Source organism: Cyprinodon variegatus, unplaced genomic scaffold (genome assembly GCF_000732505.1).
Source record: "Cyprinodon variegatus isolate N-32 unplaced genomic scaffold, C_variegatus-1.0 Scaffold314, whole genome shotgun sequence".
Classification (NCBI taxonomy): Eukaryota; Metazoa; Chordata; class Actinopteri; order Cyprinodontiformes; family Cyprinodontidae; genus Cyprinodon; species Cyprinodon variegatus.
In genome coordinates, this window is record NW_015150767.1 from 526,156 (window position 1) to 552,279 (window position 26,124).

Below are 26,124 nucleotides of genomic sequence, written 5' to 3' on the forward strand. Positions count from 1 at the left end.
TACGTATTTTTTTAATTTCCATATGCTGTATAAAACAACACATTATGGTGGAATGATTGATTGTGCTTCATAGAAACACAAGAATGTGGTTTTCAGGTTCCTTCTTCATTTTGGCACAAGGCATGATAACAAATATCTTAAATATCTATTTGTAAAGTTGTGTTCAGTTGCATATTTTTTTATAACATATTCGACCTAAAAAAGGCAACATATAAGGACGATGGTTTGGATGAATGGGATTTTTTTAGGTGTCAGTTAAATACTGGGATGTATCAGCAGGACCGGCTGCTTTCAATGGGTCGCTTCTTTTCAGAGCCACCTGACTGTCAGCAGAGTTGATAAGGAAGACTGGAGGAAAACCAGGTCTTTTCCTGGTTATCAGACCTGATGCCTTTAAAACCTGCAGAAAAATCATGCTGCCTGTCTGCTAGAGAGACGCCGTGGTTCTGTAGCTGCTGCTGTTTGCTTGTATTTGAGCTTCTATGGAAAAAAGAAGCAACTAAACTAAAACAAAACTTTATGCTCATAATGGCTTCATGTAAATACATTAAGAGAGATGATGATGTTTAAAAAAAAAAACAAAAAACAAAAAGTTTAACCTTAATGGACCATGATTCTAACTGTCATTTTATTTTTGTCCAAACAACAGTTTGACTTATTCCAAATATTATTCAAATATATCTCTGTGGTAGTTCCAGGCGTATTATCTGCTTCGATCTAATCTATCATTATAGTTAGAGTGCAGCTGCACATTGTTCAGTGTAACCACGCATTCCTGTTGTGATCCTCCTTTTTTCCCTAGAAATAGGATCTCTTTGCTTGTTCACCAAAAGGAAATAAAAAGCTTGCAGTTATGAAGGAGCAGGTGGGTTATTTGAATAAACAGTTGTACTGTCTCATGGCTAGATCAACTCTTTTATTATATTGATTTATTAAAAGTATTGTATTTGTAGCTATTACTACAAAGCGGTAATTGGGATAAAAAGTCCAACCAGGGGACCCCATGCTTTGCTTTAAGTATTTCTAAATGACTTCTTATGCAAATTGTTCATTTTGGTAAGAATAATGTTTCAAATTGTATTATTTATTGATATACTTTTCTTTATTTTTCATTTTATTGTATTTATTTTATTGTATTGTATTTATTGTTTTATTAACCATTTGCTTTTCAAAAATAAAAATAAAAGTATGTTTGTATTTGATTACAGACGCTCCTGAGGGAGAATGTTTTTTCCTATTTCAACAACAAAGCAACATCATTTTTGGTTCTCATTTCTTTAGAACTTTGGTGGGAAATGGGTTGAGTTTAATAATTATCTTATTTTTAAGAGTAAAAAAAAATCCTCCTGGCAGATCATCATAATCACCTGTTCAAATGATGGGCAAACAGCCTTATTTTAAAAAGCTTATATGTATTTAGATCAGTTTTTATGGTGTATTAATCAGAGATTCATCCTTTGGACCAATTTATCATTTCCCTTTTATAATCGACTTTAATGGTTATTTAAAAATGACATTCAGCTTTAAGAATATGTTGCACTAAAATAGGATCAGAGTTTTCATCTGTAATCTACAGCTCTGGCTTTAATACACTAATGATGGCTCTGTTTTTTGTTTTTTTGTGAGTATGCTTTTCTTTTCTTCGCCCCCATGAAAACCCACTACTTCACCTCTAGAAACGCCACCCGTCACTGGGTCTTTTTAATGGTCGTATATTACAATTGTCCAAACAAAGGAATAGGAAGAATATTTCACTGTTCCAAGATTCTTTTTTGAAACCAAACTTTCTTTATGTCTGAAGTGACCATGATTGATTGAAATGGCGCAGAAAATTAAGTGATCAGCAGCATTCAAATGGATAGTTTGTTCCCTGATTAGAGGAATCATATTTAACCATCAATATTTGGGTGTTTTAGTGAAGGTCTGACGTTTGTATTAGGCCTAAGGAAAATAGACCGTTTGCTAGTCTTCAGTTCATAGAAGTCTACAGACTTGTAGGTAGAGTTGAACAGCTGCAAATGATCTGCAGAAAAACTTGAATCAGCCAATCAGATATTATTAAAAATATAGCTGATATATATCTATCAAAAACAAATCCAAGCGGGGCCCAAAAACAGAGCCCTGATCTGCACCTAAAATTATATGATACTCTTTATATAAACACCTCAGCTACTCTAAAACTATTCTGGAAATCTATTACCTAATATTTTGTGAAGTAAAGTGTAAAAGTTTTAACCAGGCCGGAACAATAAACTTTTATTGTAATTTTCACTTAAAAAGTCCTCTATATATGTTGAGCTTTAATTATTTGGTCGATTATTGGCATTTGACTTTATGATCTTTAAAGGATCAGCATCTGTAGGGTTGTTTCTACTGTTCTAATGAGCAGCCATCACTACGTTAAAAGCAAAACTAAAATCAGGATTAGATCTGAATAATGAGCAATAAATACTTATCAGTTTTAACACTATCCCCACTGACAGCTGAAGTCAAATATAAATGACTTTCTCACTATAATAGAACCTGTTAGAACTTGCAATATATTAGACAGCAATTAGATTGTTGCCTCAAAGTAAAGAGGCCTTACCTGCATGCTTTCAGCAAAATACGCTGAAGGATCTGATTAAGTTTGACAGCAGTTCCTGTGCGACGGTCCAGGTCTTACCTGTTTACTCTAATATACACCTGCTGGGACTGTAAACTTTGGACTGAATGACCCGGACCAGATTTTATGCCTAATTCAGTGAAAGTGCAGCTTTTTTACCTCCTAAAGATGAAGACCCAGGTTTGAATCTTAGTCATTTGTTGTAAAAACTTTACCAAGCCTGCGAGCATAATAAATAACATGGGAGCAGCATATCGAAGACACACAAAGACATCCCATTGAAATGTAATTGATTTGGATGTTTTAATGTGTACATCAGGCCATCAGAGCACAGAAACAGATTTTCCCAAGAGTCTTAGCTGCACAGGAAGCTTTTCAACCCAGCAGTCAGGAGATCAAGCAACGCCGCTAATCCTCAGCTAAACAACGCAAGTTTAGCTCTTTAACCTTAAAATCAGAGAACAAGTCTCACATGGAAACTAGCTAGACAAAAATAAGAAGCATTTTACTATTTTATGTATTCTTTTTTAAATTTAAGCATAAGGTGACAAAACCAGGTACACTCTCATAAATATTTCACTGTTTTATTACACTATAAATTCTAATTTATATTTCAGATAATTTTTACACTGACCTATTAAATAAACCTTTCATGATACGTATTCATTTGTATAATAAATCTAATTTATTTTAAATAGGCCTACATGAGCATCAGGTTTATGTATTTAGTATTAAGTATACTTATTAGAAATTCACACTAATGAATGTATTTATTTAAAAAACAAAGTGTGTTGAATCACATAAAGGTAACCTGGTATTAAGCAATTTAGACAATAACCTTTAACTATGATTTCCCTCATTAGTTTTAATTTTTTATTTAGTATACTGCAATAATTCTAAATACATAAAGCTGAAATTATGTATTTCAAATAAATAAGTGATATTAAAATAATGAATATGCATAATGTAAGATTTATTTAAAAAGGCATAGTAAAATTAAATGGGAATTTTTTATGCTTTAAAATTACATAAATATTAACACTTAGATGAAATATTTTAAATTCATTTTTATTAATTTTTTTTTATTTAGATAATTTTTTCTAAATCCCTTTCAGCTTTTTAACATAATGTGCAGTTATTAACAGCTAAAATAGAATCAGAAAAAAAATGTAATAACGTTGTACACAGAGATATCTTGATTAAAAATATCCAAATAAAATTAATGCAATTTTTTTTTATCACAAGCTACCAACCGCTTTATTAATGTAGTACTAAATTCCACCAAAAGGTGGCGCCAGAGTAAATTTAATGGCTGCAGCGCAGGAGACGCTCAAACTGACAGAACAATCCAACTATTCCTGCAAGTTGATCTGGACATTGTTTGGTCACATTTTTTGTAGAAAATATTAATTTCATAACGTTCTTTTTTAAACAAACAAGCCAAACAATATTAACGAAACATTTCTATCAAATTGACAAGAAATCTTTTTTTTATTATCTATAGTTATAATCTTTTTAAAGCAGTGAATTCAGATGATGATTCTGAAAACATTACATTTCCTCTCTTTTTATTTTCATAAATATAAACTACACAAGTGAGAAATCGTGATATGATTTCTGGAAAACTGAACTCCTTTTGTTTTGTTTTGTTCTAAATCCGTGAGGATGGACACCTGGGCCATGCGCCTTTACGCGCACTCACTACGCTCATTAACAAAAAGTGAGGGAAAGTTTATATCAATCGGTAAAAGCTGAAGAAAACTTAAGATTTTAACCACTGAATATAAATTTAGTGTAATTTCTTTAGAAAGTGCATCTGATGGGCAGATCTAAATGAAGTGTAGCGAGAGAGGGTGTGAGAAAGGAGGGGAGGGAGACGGGGGAGGGAGTTATCCTGCCTCTGCATCTTTGCCCGGCAGTGCCCTGCACTCTCACTGGAACCTCCACACAGAGCCGGACGGGAGAAAAAAAAACAACAACACTTTTTTAATTTCACTTCTTGAAGCTGGCAGCTCCTCCGGCTGGGTGTCACTCCTACAGGAGCGCAGAGAGTCTCTCATTCCCTCCCGTCTCTCCTTGAGCGGAGCGCAAACAGGAGTTCCACCAAAGTCTCCGACGCGCAGCGGAGATGGTGACTTTACAGCCGGGATCTGAAAGCAGCCCCAACTGATCTACTTCTTCCTGACCCGCAGTGCGTCACCTTCAAACCCCACAAGAGTCTCCAAACTTTCCCAGAGTCTGCGCAGCGCACGTGGAAGAAGCGAGTCCAGGTAAGAGGAAAAGCCGCTCCGCTCCGCTTATCTCTCCACTGCGCTCACATAACAAGCCGCGATGACAGCTACAGATCCAGCCTGTTTAAAGCTTCACTGATTGTAGCTGCAAAGAAAAATACCCTGAACTTTTATTTCACGCTTAATCCGGAAGATTAAACCAAGATCCCCGTTTTATAATCCTAGTTTATGCAGTAAACATCTCCTAAAAATACTTATTTAACCGCAGCAACAATGTTATCAATAAGTTACAACGCTTTTTAATGTTTCTCTCCTTTTACACTAAAACATAAATAAATTCGCGTCATTTTTAAAAATGGGATTTTAAATAAAAACAGTCACGATCCCAAAGCGCACAGAAATGAGCAGAACTTTTAATTAAACTCAGTTGGATTAAATTTTTAATTATAAAACCAGAAATACGCACAAGCAGATTAAGATTTATTAATAATAATAATAAAAAAATTTTCAATTAATAAAAAATAAAAAACCGGAATGGCCTTAAATCCAACAAAGTGAAAAAATTCCTTTTTTTATTTTGCAGGGAACAAATGTTTTATTTAACGAGTCTTTTATTGTTATTATGAACATTATAATATAATAATATTCTTATATTTATTTCTTAGAACCTATCCAGCAGTGGCCTTCTTCAGGTCTGAGCATTTACAGAATGTGGGCTCTGCCATTAAACAAAAGGCCCTTTAATCACTCATTAACACCATACTTTAGTTGATCCTACCGTTTTGTTTAAAAATTAAGAAACTATTTCAAATTTAGAAATGTTAAAATAAATAGTTTGTGTAGAAAAAATACAAACGGAGGTTTGGGATTATTTTTAAAAGATGAGGAGATTAGAGCAGTAAGAGTGCATTTGTATTTATTTATCTAGATGTCATTTACTTGTACTGCTACTGTGCCATTTAAAGATAGATTTCCCTTCAGATATGATAACAGCATCAGAAAGATTTCTTTGGGTTACCCAAATGTTTTGTTGAGGCAGCCCTACTTTCAAACACAGAAACACAAGATGGAGAGAAAAGCAGGGTCACATCTTAAAGCTCCAAAAAGGTCAGAAAGGTTTGACCCTGGAAGAATGTGTGGGTCGTAAATGAGAGAAAACTGCAGCGGAGGAAAAATTAGTATAAAGTTTTTTAAACTGAGAAATGAAGCATGTTTCTCAGCTTGCAACTTTGGAGGTGAGCAAAAACAACAGAAAGAAAAACAGCAGCAGATCTCTGCGTTACGCCTGCAGTCCAGCAGTTTGAACTTGTGGTGCGTGCAGGGGAGGGGGGGGTCAAGGTGAGGGGTGCAGTTTCTAATCCTGTGATCGTCCAGCTTTCAGCACACTGCTGTGAGGACGAAGAGGAGGAGGAGGAGGAGGAGGTTTTGCCCCGGAGTTCCCTGTGAGGATGATGGGACAGGGGGTACAGGAGGACAAGGCGCACGGCAGTGGGGTGGAAGAGGGCGATAAAGCCACTTCAAGGGTGTTGGCCGTGTTCAGAGCTGCACTACACCTCTGAGATAAGCCTCTGGCCGCCCGCAGATAAGAAGCTTTCAGAGTAACAGAGTGAAAGAAAGAGAGAGAGAGGGAGACCATGCATGAAAGACAACAATGAGTTTTAAAACCCACTGAAGAGGAAGTGCAGGTCCAGACAGCTGTTCCTCTGATTTCTAACATTCCTCATCCCAACACTTTAATCACTTTTGGAAGTTTGGTGAGAAAATGCGCCATTTCCCAGGATTACTCTGAATGGTTTAAACTCATCCTTTCTTTTCTTTTCATTCCGTGCGCATCTACTCCCCCCTTTTCTTCTCCTCAGAGTTCATTTCGTGCGCATCAAACCCCTTTTCTTCTTTTCAGAGTTGTAATTGGGCCCCTGTTTGACAGATCCTCCTGCTGCCATGTTCAGGCCTGCCCTCGCTGTGCCGGGCTGGGCCTGTGCACTAAATCACAATTCCCTACAAGCTTTTTTTTTTTTTTTTTTAATTGTTTGGACACTGGTTGAACAATTTATAGACACCCCTGCCCAACCCCACCTCCCGGGGCCCCCACCACACGCACACCTCTGTTGTAAGTGAGAGTGTCTGTGAAAAACAATCCGGGCTGATCTCCTATGGCATTTTGTTTGGAGCAGGTGCTGCGGGCTGAACTTCCCTCATAAGGTAAAGTGGCATTAGAGCGTCCAAATGGCAGACTTATATATAGGCTGCCAATTCAGCACATTGTTCCGGCCTGCATGGCTGCGCTCACCCCGCGCTGTCTGGACTGAGGGGAGACCCACACCCCCTTCCTCTTCCTCCTCTGTGGGAAGCAGCACTGACAGCGAGCGATCAGGCCCGTCCATTCAGCAGCTGGTCACTCTGTGCTCCATTGTGGCCGCTGGAAATCACAGCCATCAAGCATGAATGAGAAAAGTTGTTCAACATATCTCTGGGCTCCGCAGCCTGGGGCGACATGTGGCCCTTTAGTCTGTCCAGAGTGGATCAGAAGTGAGCCGTGACTTTATAAAGAAAGGAGGTGGCAAGGAATCATTGTTGGAAATCAATGTTTTTTTTAACTTAATTTCAATTCCACAGTGGAAAAAAACTAAAGAAAGTCCAGGGGTTGGTCCTGAAAATATCTACATGTTTCTTTAAATATGATATGAGAGGACAAGCTGTTGTGAATTGTTTTTCAAAGCATGCTCTGCTTGAATAATAGTCGAACTTTATTGATCTCACCATGGAGAAATTTACCTCTGCATTTTAACCCATCCCCGGGGAGCAGTGGGCTGCCATTGTGCGGCGTCCGGGGGAGCAGTGTGGGGTCAAGGGTCATGCTCATGGAGCTGGGGGATCAAACCGGATTCTTGCAACCTTCTCAGAGCACAAGAGCACTGCTCTAACCACTAGGCCAACACTCCTACACTTTCAGGACATCATAATGATAATCCCATCTCTGTGTAGAAATACGTGTGTGTATTTGTATTTATATATATATATATATATATCTTTTAAAATTTATCAGTTTTATTTCTACATTTAGGTTTCAGAATGAAACCGAATTATTATTTGTACCAGAAAGGTGAAACAAAACACTTCAGCGTGGGCAAACAATTACTTGGAAACAAGCTTTCTAGATTACCTAATGACAGCTGATTTATTTTCATACATGAATAACTTTCATAAAGACAAATTGTGAACACAATGACTAAACAGAAACGTACAGTAAAACTCATGAACTGTTACTACAGAGATGCTTCCAGAAGGATTTTAAAGGGTTGGGACGAACAATAATTGGGACTTTAATCTATGAGTGTATAATAAGATCAGTTGTATTACCTTTTGTTTTCTGGTGGCAAAATGACTCTCTGGATAAAGCTGCTCATCTCTGGTTTATTATTTTTATTTATTCTTAAAAGATGTCAATAATTGATTTAGGTTCCTTTTTTTAATATAAAACCTTTAAAATGGCCATCTTTCTGTCTGCGCCTCTTTTCCAGCGCAACATTAAATAAAAACGGTCAAATTTTCTTTATAATATCATAGAATAAATGTAAACTCTCTCTTTAAATTCAGTTCTGTTCTGAAAATATTAATTTCCGCCTGGTATGAGGCCCTGAAGTTGTCCATGCTGGTATTATTGGATGTCTTTCATCCTGCTGGATGACGCTCTAAGAGGCCTTCTGCTGTCTGGATTTGAAGCAGGAGAACAGAAGATACCTGACCAATAAGATTTTTTTGCCATCCCCTCCAGCAGTAGAGCTGTTTTATTTATCCTCGTTACCAAGCTCTACATCTTTTATCCAAACATGGTGTTGTAGATGTAAGAGCTTCCAGATGTTTTGTTTGTCGTTCACCTTCATCGTTTGCGGAAAACCTCCAGATTCACCATTTTCAGCCTGTGGCTGATCCAGAGAGTCTTAATTATTTGTTGTCGGGCTGTTTGAAAGCGACACCAGCCCAGAAATTGGACATGTGTTGTACAAACACAAATTAAACATTTAGCCCTAAGTATTTCTCCCTGGATCCTAAGTGCATATTAGTCAGCCTATACTTATCTCCGGCCCAACGGCACACCCAAATTGCAGTGTTGCTGCTGAAAAAGAAAGGCTTGGGCCCCCGAGAATGAGCACTTGAAGCACGCTGGCAGATGCCCGTAAGTTTTTTTTATAACCTCAAAGCAATCTTAGGTGTGTGTGAGACAGAAGACATTTATGTCTTTTGTGTTTTTGTGAGCATCGACAGAAGAATTCGACAAACATGTGACTAATTGTGCTCATGCTCCTTTACACGTCCAGCCGATGGAGTGTGTGCACCGTGCAACATCTCTCCCTCCTTGGTGCGGATGCCTCTGCTGAGCAGATGCATGGATATTTGTCACTGCACTCTGCTTGTGAGGGAGTTTACTGCTGGATCTCCTTTGCTTTCCTCAACTCTGGGAAAGGAGGGATTCCTTTGTTTCTTCCAAGGTGGTGAACCCCCCCCCAAAAAACAGCCATCATTTACATTAAGGCCCCTAAATCCTCTCATCTACTCACCTTTTAAATATTTTTGTGCTTGTGGTAATGATCTATCCTGGCTGATTTATTTGAAATCCTGACACCAATATCTCTCCCATGCTCTGCATTTGTTTTCTACCTTTTTTATGGTTCATTTTTCTTTCACCCCTGACCTTTCTCTCTGTTCTTTCTGGACTGTAGGCGTGTGTACATCTGCCTTTCAATACAGTAAATACGGCACCAGCATCACCCATCAGATGTCAATAAAATCAGATAAAAATTCCAACGAAAACATTCTATAACTAAAATAACACTTTTTAATCATTCGTTTATTATATAGACATCAGTAAAACCTATATTGAACTCCCTAGGTGTCGTTTTTAAGTGCTTGTCAAGAATATTTCCCCTTTTGGCTTTTATGCTAACCAGCTAATATCATTAGCTTAGCTAAGTGTGAGGTCTGATGCTGTTTTTTGCTTTCCAGCTATAGTTTTAAAACACAGCTAACTTAATATAAACAGGGGGCTCTTTTAGTTTCCTTTTTAAAAGTTATATATATATATATATATATATATATATATATAAAAAAAATTTATTCCTAATAAAATGACATGCTGGAAAAGGTTAGCGGTTTAAACTGCGATATAAGCTAAAACCAGCGTCTGACTCAGCGTGCAATAAGAATGATGATTCTTTATCTTTAAAAAATATTAAAATGTTTGTATTTATGTTTTCTTGACTTCCAAGAATATGAAAAATGTCTTGGTGACCCAACCAAAGCTGCTGGTTAAATCCAAATCTAAGAAGGCAGCTAAAGATAAGGGCTATGGCCAAGAGGCCTTCTATATCCTAAGACCAGGAGAGGACTCATCATAGATACTCCAAGAGTCGATTATTAGGATGGTTAGAGATTAAATATGTTTCCAAGTTATTTTTAATATTTCTATTGAGCAATTACTTATTGTTGCTTGGAAGATGTATGTTCCTTCCAGTCAGGAACAGGCTATGTGGTTGTAGGAGAGTTTTTATTGGGAAAATATCTAAATAAAGTCCTAATTCTAATTGGGAAACCAACCACAACCTCTGTAACTAATATAGTTGCTTAGTGTACAAAATAATTTCTTGTAAGTTAAAAATAGTAAAAAAAAAAACATGCATTGTGTGACCACCTTCGTCTATGTTAAAAAGAACGAAACACATTGTTATTGATTCGTATTGCTAATATTTGGTTATTCAAGTCACAGAGCCCAACTATATACAAATCATCTTGGTTTCCATACTTCAAACTAAAACATTGTTAAAGTAGGTTTGATTATGTTCACAGATTCATGTTTTAACTATAAATTTATTTGGAAAGCCCCATTAATGGCTGCATTCATATGGACTAAACCTTCCTCTTATAACCTGAGATATGTTATAAAAATGGCATTGAAGTGTTTGACACTTAATAAAGACTCCCTTATTTGTAAAATTAAAAAAACAAAATCAGTGGTTTAAATCAACATTTAGAATATACTGATTCATCTCATTTTCTAATTCCAGAATAATCTGTAATAACGTGATTTTAATAGTGTTTCTTTTTGCTCTGTTAGGTTTTTAATTGGCACAGAAATCCTGCAGCATCGTCTTCTCAGCTTGGAGTCTATTTCTCAAGTGGAAAAAAAAACTCCTCTTCACGCTTTGCACTTTCAAGCAGAACCGCCGGCTGTAGTTTGATGCCTGAAATCTTTCGGGGAATATGTACTAACCTAATAACTAAAGTAGCATGACTTAAAAAAAAAAAAAAAGTTGTGGGAGCTGCAGAAGAAATCCAGCTCATGATCTGATCACGCATATTAAGGAAAATTGAATGTAAAATTGCTCTAATTCAATTTCTACACCTGAAAATAAAAAAGGTTGATACTGATTTTTTTTTCTGTATATAAAAAAAAAACACAGTACATAGTATAACATAAATAACTTGGCTGAAATTCAAAGATACTGCTCATTTATACCAATAAAATAGAGGAATCATGGTTTAAGTCACTTCTTAATATAGTTATATTGGTTTAAAAAAATAATATCATTAGTAATATAGAAAAATGCAGAAAAAACCCTTTTTTTAAACAGATCTTGAAAAATGCAATTACCTCTCATTACTCTCTTTTTGCTACCGTAATTTTATTTTATCCTTAAGTTATTTATGACCACCAAACATAAACAGTATTCTGAGAAGACTGTGACCCTCTTTCAAACGCATTTTTAAAAAATTACCTTCACAAGCTCCTGCTCATCATTAGTTCTTATCTTTTTTACTTTTTGGAGCTTATTTAAAAAAGAATATTCAATTTTATTTCTGTCTTTTGTTTTTGTATCTCATTGATCATCCAAGGTCATTATAAAATTTATTACACCTTCTTTAAATGCATTTTTGTTGTTAGTCTAGTTGTTAGTCTAAGAAGTTTTTGTTATAATTATGTTTAAGTATTTTTTTAAAGTAATACTTCCCTTTATAGATCTCTGACTTTGCTCATTAAATAAACAAAGAGCCAAATAAGAGAATCAGAGTGTGGAAAGACCTAACTGACCCCCTGCTTCCTTGCAGACTGTCATCAGGAAGTGTGTCCACCTCTATTAAAGCAGATGGTTTTTGCAGTCTGGTGGTCTGGAGTATACAGATGTATGTTTACAGTATTAAATCAGACATCACCAGTGACCTTAGAGTTGTGCTCCGTAGGTCCAACAAGGGTTTTAACTCCAGTTCAAACTTATCTGTCTTCCGTAGACTCTACAAGCCTGTGTTAGCGTGTTGGATTTTAAAGCTTATGACAAGCAATTAGAAATAAACTGAACAAACAGACCATAGCAGGAAGGCCTGTGAGAGAATACCTTTTGAAGAGATGAAACCTAAGTATAGATGTTTGGTCACAATGTCCTGCAGCACAGCAAATCAGGGCACATATCTCCAAACATCTATCAAGCATGGTGGTGGAGGGCTGATGCTTTGGGCTCGTCTTGCAACTACAGAGTTTTGACTGGTTTCTATATTCTAACGTAGGTTAAAATTCTTCCAGACGATGTGAGGTACTGATGGAGTTCGACAGGCAGAGGCGTTTAGCATTTCCCAAACAATTTCTCTCAAGTAGGAGAAGGATCACTTAAAAAAATCAACAACAAAAAAAGAAATCATCCAAAAGATTAAGTAAAATATTACTCTGTAAAATGGCTATTTGTTGGCTCCCGGCAACTGATTAAATGTTTGAAATTATGTATTCAGACAGAAATTAATTGGCAAACTCTGGTATTTTAAATTATAAAATAAATAAAATACAACAAAAAATCGTACACACACAAACAAATAGGGACAAAAGAAACACTGAAACTTCATTAAAAAACTGCAAAAATGCGATTAAAAAATAAATGAAAAAAAAATTCAAATAAGTGCATTTGCACTTAATTTAAGGATATAAATAAGATGATTTGGCAAATGAACAAGCTGTTTTGCCCTTAAAATAAGATTAACTATTTTGCTCTAAGTAGTTTGTTTGCTTATTCAAAACATAAATAATTTAATTCCATTGGCAAATTGTCCCACTTTTTTTTTCGGATCAAGGAAAAGAAATGTATTTCAAGAAATATTGACTTTATTGGATTCAGGTTTTGAAGTGTACAGTGGGTAATCCTTTATATCAGGAAAGGATGAAGAACTTAGGCGACAATATCTACACGTTAGAATAGCGATACTCACGAGAGTATACTACTGAAAAAGTAAAAGGCAAAAGTACAATTAAATACAACTACTCCTAAAAGTACTTTTTATGTCTTAAAAGTGATCAGTTGCTTCCCACCTCTGCAAACAGGAGATGCTGTTTCTGCTAAAGGTGGTTCTGCAGAATACTGAGTCACTGGGTAGAGACCACAACTTTTCCATTTCAGCCTCATTTTTTAACAATAAATGATGACAAAACATCATCTTTTTTACAGGTCTGAGCTCAGAATATGTATCTTAAAACCTGGCAAAGTGCAGATTTTGTTGTGTTTGTTCCAGGACTTGCAAAGTAAGTTGTTTCTATTAACGAGCAAGGCTGAAGTTTCTCTATAGAACCATATTCTTCAGCACAGGCAAACAGCAGGACTAAAAACTACAGAATAAGTCCTGGACGCTTCTTGATGATTAACGCTGACATAAATTACAGGATTAAAGTGCAGCGGTTGGCCTCTTTGATTCCAGCCAATTACGGTGTTGGCTCTTTCATTTATTTATTTTTATGACTAGAAGGTGAACAGGTGACTGACACTCTGCTCCAGGGAGTCTTTCCCCGTCAGTCAGCAGCCTTGGTTTGCAAACCAAGCAGCAGCAGCAGGAACAGAAACTTTAGTCATTGTGCTCCTCCTGGTAATTTTCATTTCAATCAGATTAAATATGAACATTTCTGCAAATCCTGCAGTTGTTTAACCTCCATCCACTTACCTTGTTCTTCCTTCTTTTATTGCTAATTCCCATAAGATGATTTGAAGGAAGAATTTAAGCTCTAAATCAATTATTAATGGATCCTTTAATATCAGTAAATAGTTAGACAGACATTAGAGAATGAGCAGAAACTAGAGGATACAAGTTATTTAAATAGTTTTAGTTTTGGTCTGAGAGTCATTACTTTGTCTTTTTCTATGTATACTTTGCTTGGTTTGAGCCAATTCTTAGAAACTGTAACATCCTGTTTAACAGGAGAGTTGTATGTAGCACAGAGAAAAAAAAGAAACAGTTGTCCTGGATTATCTGGATGAAATTATGATTTATGGTCATGGTAGTTTTCTAAAAAATTCAGAAATTATTTCAAGAATTTAAAATGACTCCTAACCACAAACACAAGCAGCTCCTAAAATTAAACAAAGCAGCTATTCAATACTGAGAAATAGGTGTTAAGAGCGAACATCCCAGATAGTTTTTGCTCTTTAAAAAAAAAAAAAAAAAAACAGGTGGCTGATAATAAGATAATAAAGTTAGTTTGAATGTTTCTACTATTGACTAGAAATGCACAAAGATACACAAGGTTATTTTTTTTGCTTGATTGTCAGGTTGTATTGTCACGACATACCAGCCCCACCTTTGTGGCACGCCCTGAATGTTAAAACCAACAGCAGAAATTATTTGCACTGGCTCTTGATGAAAGTGTATTCTATGAACTGATAGTACACCTGTAAATCGGATACTGTAACAGTTACTAGTTTTAGATTTCACTTTGCATGTCTGTTGGAAGTTTGAAAGGGAATTTGATGTTTAAAATCATTCGTCCAAAGACAGAAACCCAAAGTACACTAAAAGGATTCTTTTGAAAAGAAAAGGCCTTCTGTCCTGCTGAGCTTTTCTGGCATCGTTTGTATGGAGCTGTTAAAAGTGTCCAATGCAGGACAGATTGACCCGAACAAAACAGACTCTATTGTGCATGCATGCTTTTGCAAGATTGGTACAGAAAAGCATTGTAGAGAGCAGAAAAAGAATGCTACTTATATATTATACTTTTTTTTATTCTAGCATAAAGCTTCAGTCTGCTTTGTAAAATCCAAACCAAAAAATGTGCAGAAGATGTTTCTCTTGTTGCAAATAAAAAAAAAAGAAAATCTGGGATGTGACAAAAACATGTTTCTGCAAATTTGTTCAAGCATTCAAAATTTAATGTGTGTTTTATGTAGGGTTAGACGTCTTTCTGTGTAAATTCTGTCATACGCGTCATGGCAACCACAAACCAGGCTTTAATCTGAGTCAAAGGCTCATGTTCTCCTGAGTTGGTCAAGTCTTTTGTTGTGTGTGGGTTTTGTGTTTGGGATTTTAAATCATGTTGAGTGTGGTTCCTGGAACTTATTACAAAGAAATTACCCAAGCACACTCCTCATGATCCAAATGACTAAACACATATGGAATAAAATACTTCAACAACCCATTGCCATTGTGCGGCGCCCGGGGAGCAGTGTGGGGTTAAGAGACCCAGAGTGGCAGTCTGTGGGAGTGGGGCTGGAACTCAGAACCTCTGGATTCCAGGTGCAATGCTTGGTCTAGGCTGCCACTGCCCAAAGCAGGCATTAGCGTGAAGGGTCCACGCTGGCAGCTCATTCCCCCCAGCTGGGATATGAACATGTCTGTCTCTGTTTGCAGGACGAGCGACTTACCACTTGACCAAGCCAGTCGCTAACAAACTGACAAAGACTCCTGGATGGTTGTTGAAACGTCTTAAAAAAACGATCTTAAGTCTGACTGCCTCCGTTTGAAGCCTGATTTTTGGTTGGATCAGAAGTTCTTGCTGTTTGTAGAGAAGCTTCTCCATCAGAAGACAAGAACCCCAAACTTTGAGATTAAAAATATGTTACTAGAGCCAAATTTCAACCGTTATTTTCCCCACAACTTTCCAATAAAGTAAACTATTAAGGTTAAAATGTAACCAAATGCCAAGAAAAGTTTGAGGGAGGAGAATACTTTTAAAAACCTCGACTAAAATCCTGTGGTGTAATAAGAATGAAAAACTTAGAGTGGTAAAAGAACATGAGAAAATAATAGTCCCTTGTGTTTTCTGAAGGCCTCGGTATAAATCTCTCTGTCCAACATGTGAGTGCATCTTGTTTAAGATGCTCTAAAAGCTCAGCACCTTCATACTCCACCCTAATGGCATCCAAACAGGGTTTTTCCGATGAAGCAGTTCCATCAGGGCTGGCTCCATGGTGTTGGACAGTGATGTCATTGTTGCTGGAACAGCCTTGAGAAGCATATTTATGTTTTGGAGCTCTTTGATGTTAAAATAAGATTACATTTATCATAAATAGTTTTTATAAGCAGCATACACAAAAAAACTCTCTTTCTGCGATTGCTAAGTTCTGCACAGAAGTCTTAAGCGTCACTCTTTCCGTATGATTTAGCTTTTGAAACAGGCCGATTGTTCTTCTACCATTGACTCATTTTGATTTAAAAAGCTTCCTAAACCCACGGGATAAGCAAACATTGTCTCTTCTTATTAAACAAAATACAAACTTAGAAGCATTTTAAAAATCTTATGGACAAACTGTTTCCACTTAAATCCATGAAATATTAATTTAGAACAAAAGTTATTCTATAGCTTTGCATGCAGCATGGATTAGCTTAATAAATCTGTCAGGTTTAACATTTTAAACTCAAAGCAGCTTAAAACCCCCCAAAACTCTGGATGTACAGAAGCGTCACAGTGCTGTAAAAGGAGGCTGGCTAACCTTTCCTTTACAGTGGTCTGGCGTAATAGGGCGTGGCAGCCGGGTTTAGGGTGTGATGCTTCTGAAATGATCCTGCGGTGAAGTAGTGATGGCCAGGATAAGACAGTCCCACCCACAGAGCCAAATCCCAGATTCGATTGGTCGTCCGCCAGCTTGTCCACGCAGGGCGTTGCCATGGTTTCCTGGCCGTAAAGTAGTCTTTAATCGTAAGATGTCATCATGAGAATAGTGGTGACTGCGCTCGCTGTGGAAGGGCCGGAGTTGAAGGAAATGGGGCGAACATGACTGGATATGGGCTGCTGAGCTCAGAATAGAACAGCACAGGCTCATGGATCTGGAAGCAGCATGTCTGTTTGAGATCCACACATCCGATTCATCCCGTGTGTCCTGAAGGTGTCCTGAGATGCTGCTGACAGGCCCCCGGGCCCCTGCTTGCTTGTATATGGCACAGTGTGCTCTGAGCATGCAGTGGGATTAGCAGAGGAGCGATGTTTGTAGCTCTGTGATGAGAGGGGCGCCACTGGCTCGAGTGTCCAGCTGACTGGACTCAGACCTCAGGTTTCCTCTTCCTAGTCCAACACATCGAAGATGATCAGGCAGAGAGCAGACTCATGGCCTTCTGACATTTACTCTAGAAGGTTTCACTGACAAGAATACACATGGGTGTGAGCCTTCAGAGCGCCTCATGAGCCTGTCTTATTGTGATTTCTTTTGTGTGTTTCTGTGTGTGTTACAGTGACTTACAAAAGTATTCACTCCCCTTCAGCCTCAGGTCGTGGAAGATAAACTTCAACCGGTTTTATGGAGATGTTGACCTGCAATCAAGCAGTCCATCATTGTTAATTTGGGAGGATTCATGTTTTTTTTTCACCTTTGTATCCAACTTACCTAAATAAAAACCTGTAAATCTGTAAGAGGAGGAATTTAATCTCAGTTTAAATCCAGCTGTTTTGAGAAGGCCCCAAGCATTGGTAAGAGAACATTGCATGACAAAAAAACAACAAACAACTGAGACACATATTGAAATAAATTTTAGACAAGTTTAACGCAATTTCCTAAACTTTGAACATCTTGAGGAATGCTGTTAAATCCTCATGTGAAAAATGAGTGAATTATGAGGAATCTGTGCAGCTCTAAGATGAGTCTGTCCACCAAAACCATCAAGCTGAGCATAGAGAGCATTAATTAGAAAAGAGATCATCACCTCATGTGGGAGTCTAAGTTAAAAAATTAATATATGAAATGAACTCTGCTAATCTGGTCTTTATGGAAGAGTATCAAAAAGAACGCCATTATTAACAAAAAACATTTAAAAACATTGTAATTTTCTGCAACCTATGTACGAGTTACTGAAAACCTGTTGAAAAAGGGTGTCCTTGTCGCATTAGACCAGAAAACTATGAAAACAAAAAACTAATATTGCACATAACCTCCATCCTCATTTTACAATGTAGCTGTGGTTGCATCATGCCACTGGGATGCTATTGCTAGTTAGAGTAAATAATGTGTTAAAGAAAATATCCTGCAATTGGAAAAAGAGTTTAGGCCGAGGATCCTAATGCTGTATACTGGTCTTAAACACAGTCAGAGTCAAAGTTTAAGTCTTGGCTGTTTAGTTGACTGTTGACTTCAAGGTTCGATTTGAGCACAGCTGAAGCTTAAAGCTGGCTGTCATTTCAAAACAATTGTTAAAGTAGATTTTGAAAGCAAATGTTAGAGTAGTTCAAAGGACAAATCAGTTATTGTCTCTTCTGTCAGGGCATAAAATCATAGGAAATTGATTTTGTGTTACACTGAAACAACTGATCTAAAAAAGCAAAAGCTTCTTAAAATGAGTGTATTTTCTCCTAATTTGAGCTGGAAATTATGATGACCTGCAAAAGGAAGGAGGATTTTCGCTCTTAGAAATAAGATAATTACAGTAAATGGATTATTTCATTTCAACTGTAAATCTTTAAGGGAACATACGCATAAAAAAATTATAATAACTTGCTTTTGTTTACATTTTTGTCATGTATGTTTTAAGTACAGGGAGCAGAGCCAGTTCTACAGGGGCACTGGCACCTGATGGCCCCCTTCTAGAACTTCTTTTTTAGTTTTTTTATTTAAAACAAAAAAGAAAGTTTTTTTTTATTTATTATGCATTTATCTACTGCCTTGTATTGGTGAAAGTGACAAATCAATTCATACTCTCCCCTGGGCGCTGTGTTCAAGGGAATAGTACTTAGACTATTAGTTCTACAGTGGTTTAACATTAGAAACAAGAAGTCAGGTCAGTCGTCCGTTGATTCTTCTAGAGGTAATTAATCCATCTCGGCTTACAGCTGGTGTGCTGCCAAATAAAATGGCTCTCTGCCACGGTGTTGGAAGTTGATGGTTCCTGCCGATGCAGGAAGGGAAAACTGCAGCCTCAGCAGGCTGTTTAGTATCGCTCTCCAGAAGCTCATACTGGGTGTCCCTGTTAAGTAAGAGGAACATATTTAGGCCGGCCTGTGATGTCAGTTATTATTACTGGAGGCCCGCTATAGGAAAAAAAAAATCTCATTTGCTTTTGTAAAGCGCTTTGGTGAAAAGGGGCTTATTCTACAAAGAACTATTGTGATTCCTACAGTCCTGTTTATGGCTGTACCTGTGTGTTTAGGTGTCACTGCTCTTACCAATACACTGTGGACCTCTCCTGTGTTTTCTTCACGTCGCTGCAGATCTAAAAGCACAATGGTTTCTTCACTTGTTTGCTCTCACTGAGCTCACAAACGCAGTGAAGAGGTGGATTTTTGTGGGTGGAAGTTATGAATGACAGCCGCTATTGTAGTGGCAAAGAACGATGGCACATTTCCGCAGCATGCCTTTCTATGATTTTACATATTCTTCAGAGCCGTGGAGCTCTGTGAGGACAAGGCAAGGCAAGATGTTAACGTTGAAGAGAGGGGGAGTTGTTTATTTTCTTCCATTTTTTTAATTATTTGAAGTGAGAGAAGGAAAAGAAAAAAAAACCAAGTTGATTTTAATCATTTGAAAATATTACAACCACATTAAAATTTCTTCTGCCTTGCCTGCATACAGTTTATTGTCTACAGACCGACATGATTTTACCAGGAATGTCTTATTTGCTTGATTAAAATTCTTCTTTGAATGTTTTTTTTTCAAATATCTCTTATTGTGGAGAGTCGGAAAAAAGTTGAGGGACAAACCCATTAGGGTGCATTTTGCTTTTTAAATTGGAACATTTTCTGATTATGTTTTCTTCTTAAGTTGTGTTTTTTTGGAGAAACTTGGAAAACAGGCGAGTGTCCAGAAAAGACAAAAGCTTCACAATTGATGATTGCACCATGTCTTATGTCCCAATCTAGTGAAGTATTTGTCACTGCAGAGTGATAGAGGAACAATAATGAATAAAAAAAACCCAAAAAAAAGCAAGGTTTGAAAACCCAAGCAAGAAAAAAAAAAAAACACATTTATCACATGGGCATTTTATTTTTATTTTTAAATCTTTTGAGCCAACCACCTCCTTCATTTCAACAAGTCTCTCCTAATGTTCAGCCTCTGTTCGTTTTACCGAGCAGCAGATTTGTGCTCCGTCCTCTAAATCATTTCCCTCTCTCGCAAATTGCTCCCCGCTGGAATATTGGCCTGACAGCCATTTTTTTTCCCCTCCCTCGGCTCCCCTAGTAGACTCATTTACATTTATGCACGCAGCAATTAATTACAGGCCGGAGCTGGCCTTGTAAATTAACGAATGGGGCGCACAGAGGGGGAGGTCGCCCTTATTAATTGCCCTCCGACAGTTAAAGGCTTGTTGGGGTTGTGACCAGGTTGACTTCAGACTGACATCAAAGCTGGAGTTGGCTCCTCTTCATACATCTGTTTTTAGTTCTTTGTGTCTGAGTGAAAGTGTTCATTTGTACTATTATCTTATTTTCTGTTTGTGCATTTTTTTGTGCGGGTGGTGTGGGTGGGTGCAATGCTATTTTGCAACCTTTCTGTTTCCTGACAGCCGTAGGTCATCATTCCATCATTCCCTGTGTTTGTCTCAAACGAAATGGCTCCTTTGTAATCCTGGCGGGCTTTCATTTAAATACTTATGGAGGGGTTTTTCTATAGACCCAAGAGTCAGGCAGGCAGGCAACTTCTCACGGTATTGGCCTTTTCATGCAAAGACGCTCCAACTTCTTTCCAGCTCCTTCCTTCTCAAGGCCTTCCTTTCTTCTCTGTCACGCAGTGATGTGTTTGTGCATACCTCACTCGCTTGACAAAAGAAGGGAGAGATCCTATTCACTTTTGCCTTTGACATTCACCTCTTGTTTTTACAATCTTCCAAAGGCGTGCTGTTTGCACAGTGGAACAGGCTTTGTCTTGAAGGAGTTGGACAATAGGGAGCACCATAATGTAATCTCTTAAGGCTAGCAAGCAGACCCGTAAGCTTTAGATGTATGTGCTGGCACTTGCCCCTTTCGCCCCTCTCAGCCCCTCCCACCCTTCGCTGTAACAATATTTCATGTTCACAGCATCTTGGGAGAGAACACATATTGTCACTTGAGCTTCTGCACTGTTCGCTCAAGTTGTTTGCCAAGGGAACGTAAAAGTTTCAGTCATTCAAAATCCTCCTTGTCTGATCTGTTTCAAAGCACTCTACAGCGGTTCGTCCAGCCTCCTTCACACCTTCAACTATGTGTTAGATGTAATCAAGAAACAATAAAACAAATTACACACAACACAGACAAGCTTAAATGGTAAATTCAAATTTAAACGGTTGATAGTAAGGACAAAAAAAATATTTTATCTTAACACTTTGAGCATCCACTGAGATGGTACCAACATTTGGAACAAATGTTATTTCTTTAGGCTTTTTTGGTCATGGAGATACTTAATGAAATTACAGAAAAGGGTTTTTAAAGAGTGCCCCTGAGGAATAACAAACACAGTTGCTTTGGGGGAAGCAGAGGTGGGAGATATGGGGCCATCAAGTCATCGCTATGGCTGTGTCTGAACATCCGCCCGAACCCCTAAATCCCTCAATCACCATATAGAGCGGGGACTATATAGTTGGCTTCATGGCGAATTCAGTTAACTTACAGTTCGGACAAATGATCACTACTTTTCGCTCTCTGTTGGTCACGTAACTCCAGCTCCCCGACACGGTGCCTGCGCCATTTTTGTTATTGCTAGTGACACCCTATGGCGACAGCGGGCCGCTGTGACAACAAATCCCATAATGCTTTGCGAGGAGAACTCTCTGCGCAAAGTGTTCCAGGATAAATGTGCTCGTATAGTGACCATGGATGATCACTACTTTTCAAGGTGGATTGTGGGAAATGTCAAGTCCACTTCTTTTTGATCCACTAGATGTTAGACACTCATTTAAAATGGCGTAATTACTATATAGTGCTCTATATGGTGATTAGGGTCGACATTCCTACACAACCAATGTCCAGTATTTGTTCTGCCCAGCCACTGAACCGATTGAGTCTGGTCTGCACCATTTAATTCCCTGTGTTGATTAGACACCTGGATCAGTGACTGGGTAAAACAAATGCATTGCATATGCTGTGTACCAATGTCCACCCTAACCCCTTTATACCTCAATCACTATAATGAATGGGGACTATATAGTGGACTTCATCGTGAACTCAGTAAATTGACCTTTCAGACAGATTTCACCATCTTTGTAATTTATCGCCACTGTCACTACCCGACAGCATTGTCAAAATAATGCCAACGATACTTTGCAGGGGGAGCACTGCTCGCAAAGCATTCCAGGATAAACCTGCTCATCTAGTGACCATAGATGATCAATGCTTTTCATGGCGCATTGTGGGAAATTTCTAGTCCACTACTTTTTCATCCACTTGACGTTGGGTCACCACTACATACCGTACATGCCCTATATAGTGATTAGGTTGGACATTCGGACACGGCAATAAAGACCTGATGGCTCTACATCTCCCACCTCTTTTGGGAAGCGGACCTGTTTATGTGGCTCATGTCAACTTTTGTCCCACTGAGGGTGGAACCAACCTGAGAAAGTAAACTGCCCGTGATTGGCTACTTTTTAGGGAAACCCGCCCCTAGAGGGAATTGTGTTTTCTTCCTAGCTGCAGCTAGTAATGTTTGTAAAAATGGGGTTGTGAGATAGACTTAAACAAATGTATTAAATGTACTAATCCAATTTCACACAAAAATTAAATGGAGATAAAACAAACCAGTCACACCCTGTGTCTGGTATTAGGTAACAACTCGTACAGGAACTGCTGCACACCCTCTAGTGTCCTAAATACAATATTACAGCTTTGCTTTCCTGTAAAATCATCATAGAAATTGCAATTTTGGAATTATTGCTTTTAAAGGTTTACTTTTCTTTGCATTGATCCCAGGAATCCATCTTGGATGGGTGTGTGCTTCTGGTCCTGTCTCTGATGCTGCATTATCAAAACTCTGCCTCTTTGGTTCATATTTGGATTTTTTTTCCAGCAGCATCAATAAAATAGTTCTTCAACAGGTGCCACAATCATATTTTATGGCCTAAAGTAATTTATTGGGAGGAGTAGTAATGCTTTATATCATTAATCTCCATCAGTATATAATATTGTCTTGGTATTTTGGATATTACATAATACATAAACAAAAAAATATAAAACAAGCAAGTATTGTAATGCAACTGAAATAGTTTTCAAAAATCATATTTTTTGTGTGAAGTAAGTAGGCAGGATACAAAGTTTGGCAAAAAAGTCAGAAAAAACAGAAGCCTGAGCAATAAAAGATAAATTAATGTTTTAAAATGTGTAACCAAGCTCCTTTAGAGAGAGAATGAGAATCTTGATAATCATATTCGGGAATACCTCATGACCAGTGGCCCTCTGAGAATCAGCACATAATATAAGCTCATCATTTATGGGTCAAGGGAAGCTCATTTTAGTTTAATTGCCCATATGATTATTGGGGACATTGGAAGTGGCAGCAATGAGCCTCATGCTGTGCTATGCTTATTGAGATAGCCTCCTCCTAATAGACTTCCATTGTTCTTACCCCCTGAGTGTCTCCATCTGCACAAGTGGCACTGACAGCTGCAACAGGATGACATTTGGGACTATGCATATTTGGTTATTTCAGTGTGTGAATTTATTGTCCGGATGCAGACCCTGCTGTGAACAAACAGCAGTTTACCTTCACTTCACCTGCACCTGCAATGCTAAGGTGTCATATCAAAACAAAAACACAACAATTTTACTTTTAAAGGTTTTAAACTAGTCCAGATGACCCACTTGATACAAACCATGTACCGTTTTACAGCTGTTTGACTGCGGGCCAAAGAGGTAGCTGCTTGGCGCAGTTGTCTTGAGCAGCTTTGAATGGCTCCATTGCCTGGTTCTTCATAAACATCATACAAATAAGTACACCCCATTACCATTCAAGGGTTTTAAATGTCATAACATCATAAAAAGTGATGTATGAAGAGTTGTATCTGTAGGACCTGATTTGTCTCTAATGTTAAGGGAGAACTCTTAACACTTCACTACTTGTATGTCCAGAGGCCAGAGGCCAGAGGACAGACTTCCATTATATGAACTGTATTACCTCCACTAAGGAGATTATGTTTTTAGGAGAGTTTGTCTGTGTTTGTAAAGGATATTAATATCAGAGGTGTCCCTCATACCAGGGAACAATTCATTACATTTTGGTGATGATCCAGATCATAACCTAGATACAGGAATTTTTTTAAAGATTCTCTAACATTGTGAGATAGGGACGTTTGTCGGAACAAGTAGTTTCGCCCTAAACCAGAGGGTGGCAGCAATGACTATTGACAGACATAGCATCGGACTCAAAAAGACCAGAGGTATTTTATTGAAGACAAAAACACCAGAAAAGGGAACGTTGTTGGTTTATTAGCAGGATCAATTGAAAATTTATGAATGGATTTTATGGAAATTTGTTTATCAGAGATGTGACTCATGCCAAGGAACAATTCATTTAAATGAGAAGTAATTCACAATTACCGGAGATCTGCGCTCTCCAAGCTCTCTGACAAAGTTAAAACTTTGCAGCAATACAAGTACAAATGACAAATTTACAAAAAAAAAAAACATCTCATATTTGTAAGTAAAAATAAAAATGTATAACCAAATGAAGCTGTTACCCTCCTTACCAGTTGGTGGCAGTCATGCCTCTTTTCAACTTATGTGCAGTTTGAAATTCGAATGAAGTTTGGCTGTTTGTTGGTAAGGAGTGTAACAGCTTCATAAGTGGTTGTAGATTTATACTCGTAAATTGGACACTTTTACCTATAAAACTAGCCTGATAACCCAAAATAAATGTGAGATTAAATGTGTAATTTAGTCTGGCCTCGATTAATGATGAAGATTGTTGATGAGAACAACCCGTTGTCTTTTAAACCATGTCTGTGCCTATTGGCAATGCTCTGACCAATTAGCGCAACTGACTGTGACGTGAGCAACTGACTGTGAGTGTAAACAAACAGCCTGTCGGTATAACGGCGAATACATCCTTAAAAATGAATTAGCGTAGAGCCTCTTCCTGCTAATGTTTCAACGAAAACCCCAAGTCTAATCCTTCCTAAACTGATTCTAAAGCTGAGTCAAACAAGAAAGTTTCAATATTTGTTTCTAACTTCCTTGTTGTTCTCCAGCACAGCTTTGTCGTCACGTCCTCAATACCTCGCCCTCTTTGCATCCAAAAATTCAAAAGACATCTCTGCGTTGTGATTTGCCCGTCAGTTCTAGGGCCTGGGGCATTGATCGAAGCTAGACCACTCGCAGGCTAGAATAATTTTGGCCGCTGGCGGGGTGGGGCTAGTTTACTAGGCTACTATAAAACTGTGATATGTTCTTAGAAGTTTGTGATTTGTACTTTAAAATCTTTGATTCATGATTTGTACTTGGACTGTAGCGAAAAATGTGTGACCTGGGATCCCAGAACTCTCTCACAGATGAAACATCTGCTTTAACATGTACATATGAGTTGACAACAAGGAACAAATATAACATAGATTTATTCAGGTTATAGACATATAACATTTATTAATCCAGACGTTTTCCAAAAAAGCTAAAAAACAAACCACTGGACTATGTTGTCCAAGTTTGAATAGTTTTCGTTTCCCATCCAGGAAGCTTTTTCAATGCAAAATGTCAGAATTAGCATTGATTTCCCAGCTTTATAGAGTAGCCCTTTATTTGGCTTAGAAAACATGCAAATTGAACCGAAAGAACAGGTCTGCCCCTTAGGAATGGGGAGTCGTTGAGGTCTTTGTTATCCGATACTGGTCTATGCTTCTGAAAAGGGAGTCGCTAGGGGCATTGTTGGCCTGGTTGACCAGGCAAGATGTCTTGGTCCTCTCCATGGCTATGAGGATTATGATAGTGGGAAGGAATTAACTAAATCACAGCGTTTTAGTCCACCCCCTCTTTTTAAGGTGTTTTGATGGACAGTTAACTAACTCTACCCATCCAATTATGAGCGCTAGCAGATATTGCTTCTGTAACGCCGCTGCTGACATCTTCTTTTCACATTAGCATTGATGACACAGACGGACAGACAGAGG

The 26,124-nt window shown here is 37.8% G+C and overlaps 1 protein-coding gene across 2 annotated transcripts in view; it reads left to right on the forward strand.

Moving 5' to 3' along the window:
- Nucleotides 1-4,531: 4,531 nt before the first annotated feature.
- LOC107090887 (transcription factor SOX-6-like) overlaps nt 4,532-26,124 on the forward strand; it is a 154,598-nt gene continuing 133,005 nt past the window's right edge. For both annotated transcript variants that reach the window (XM_015384497.1, XM_015384499.1), the window contains exon 1: nt 4,532-4,875. The gene's annotated coding sequence lies outside the window, so the exon portion shown is untranslated. The remainder of the gene's footprint in view (nt 4,876-26,124) is intronic.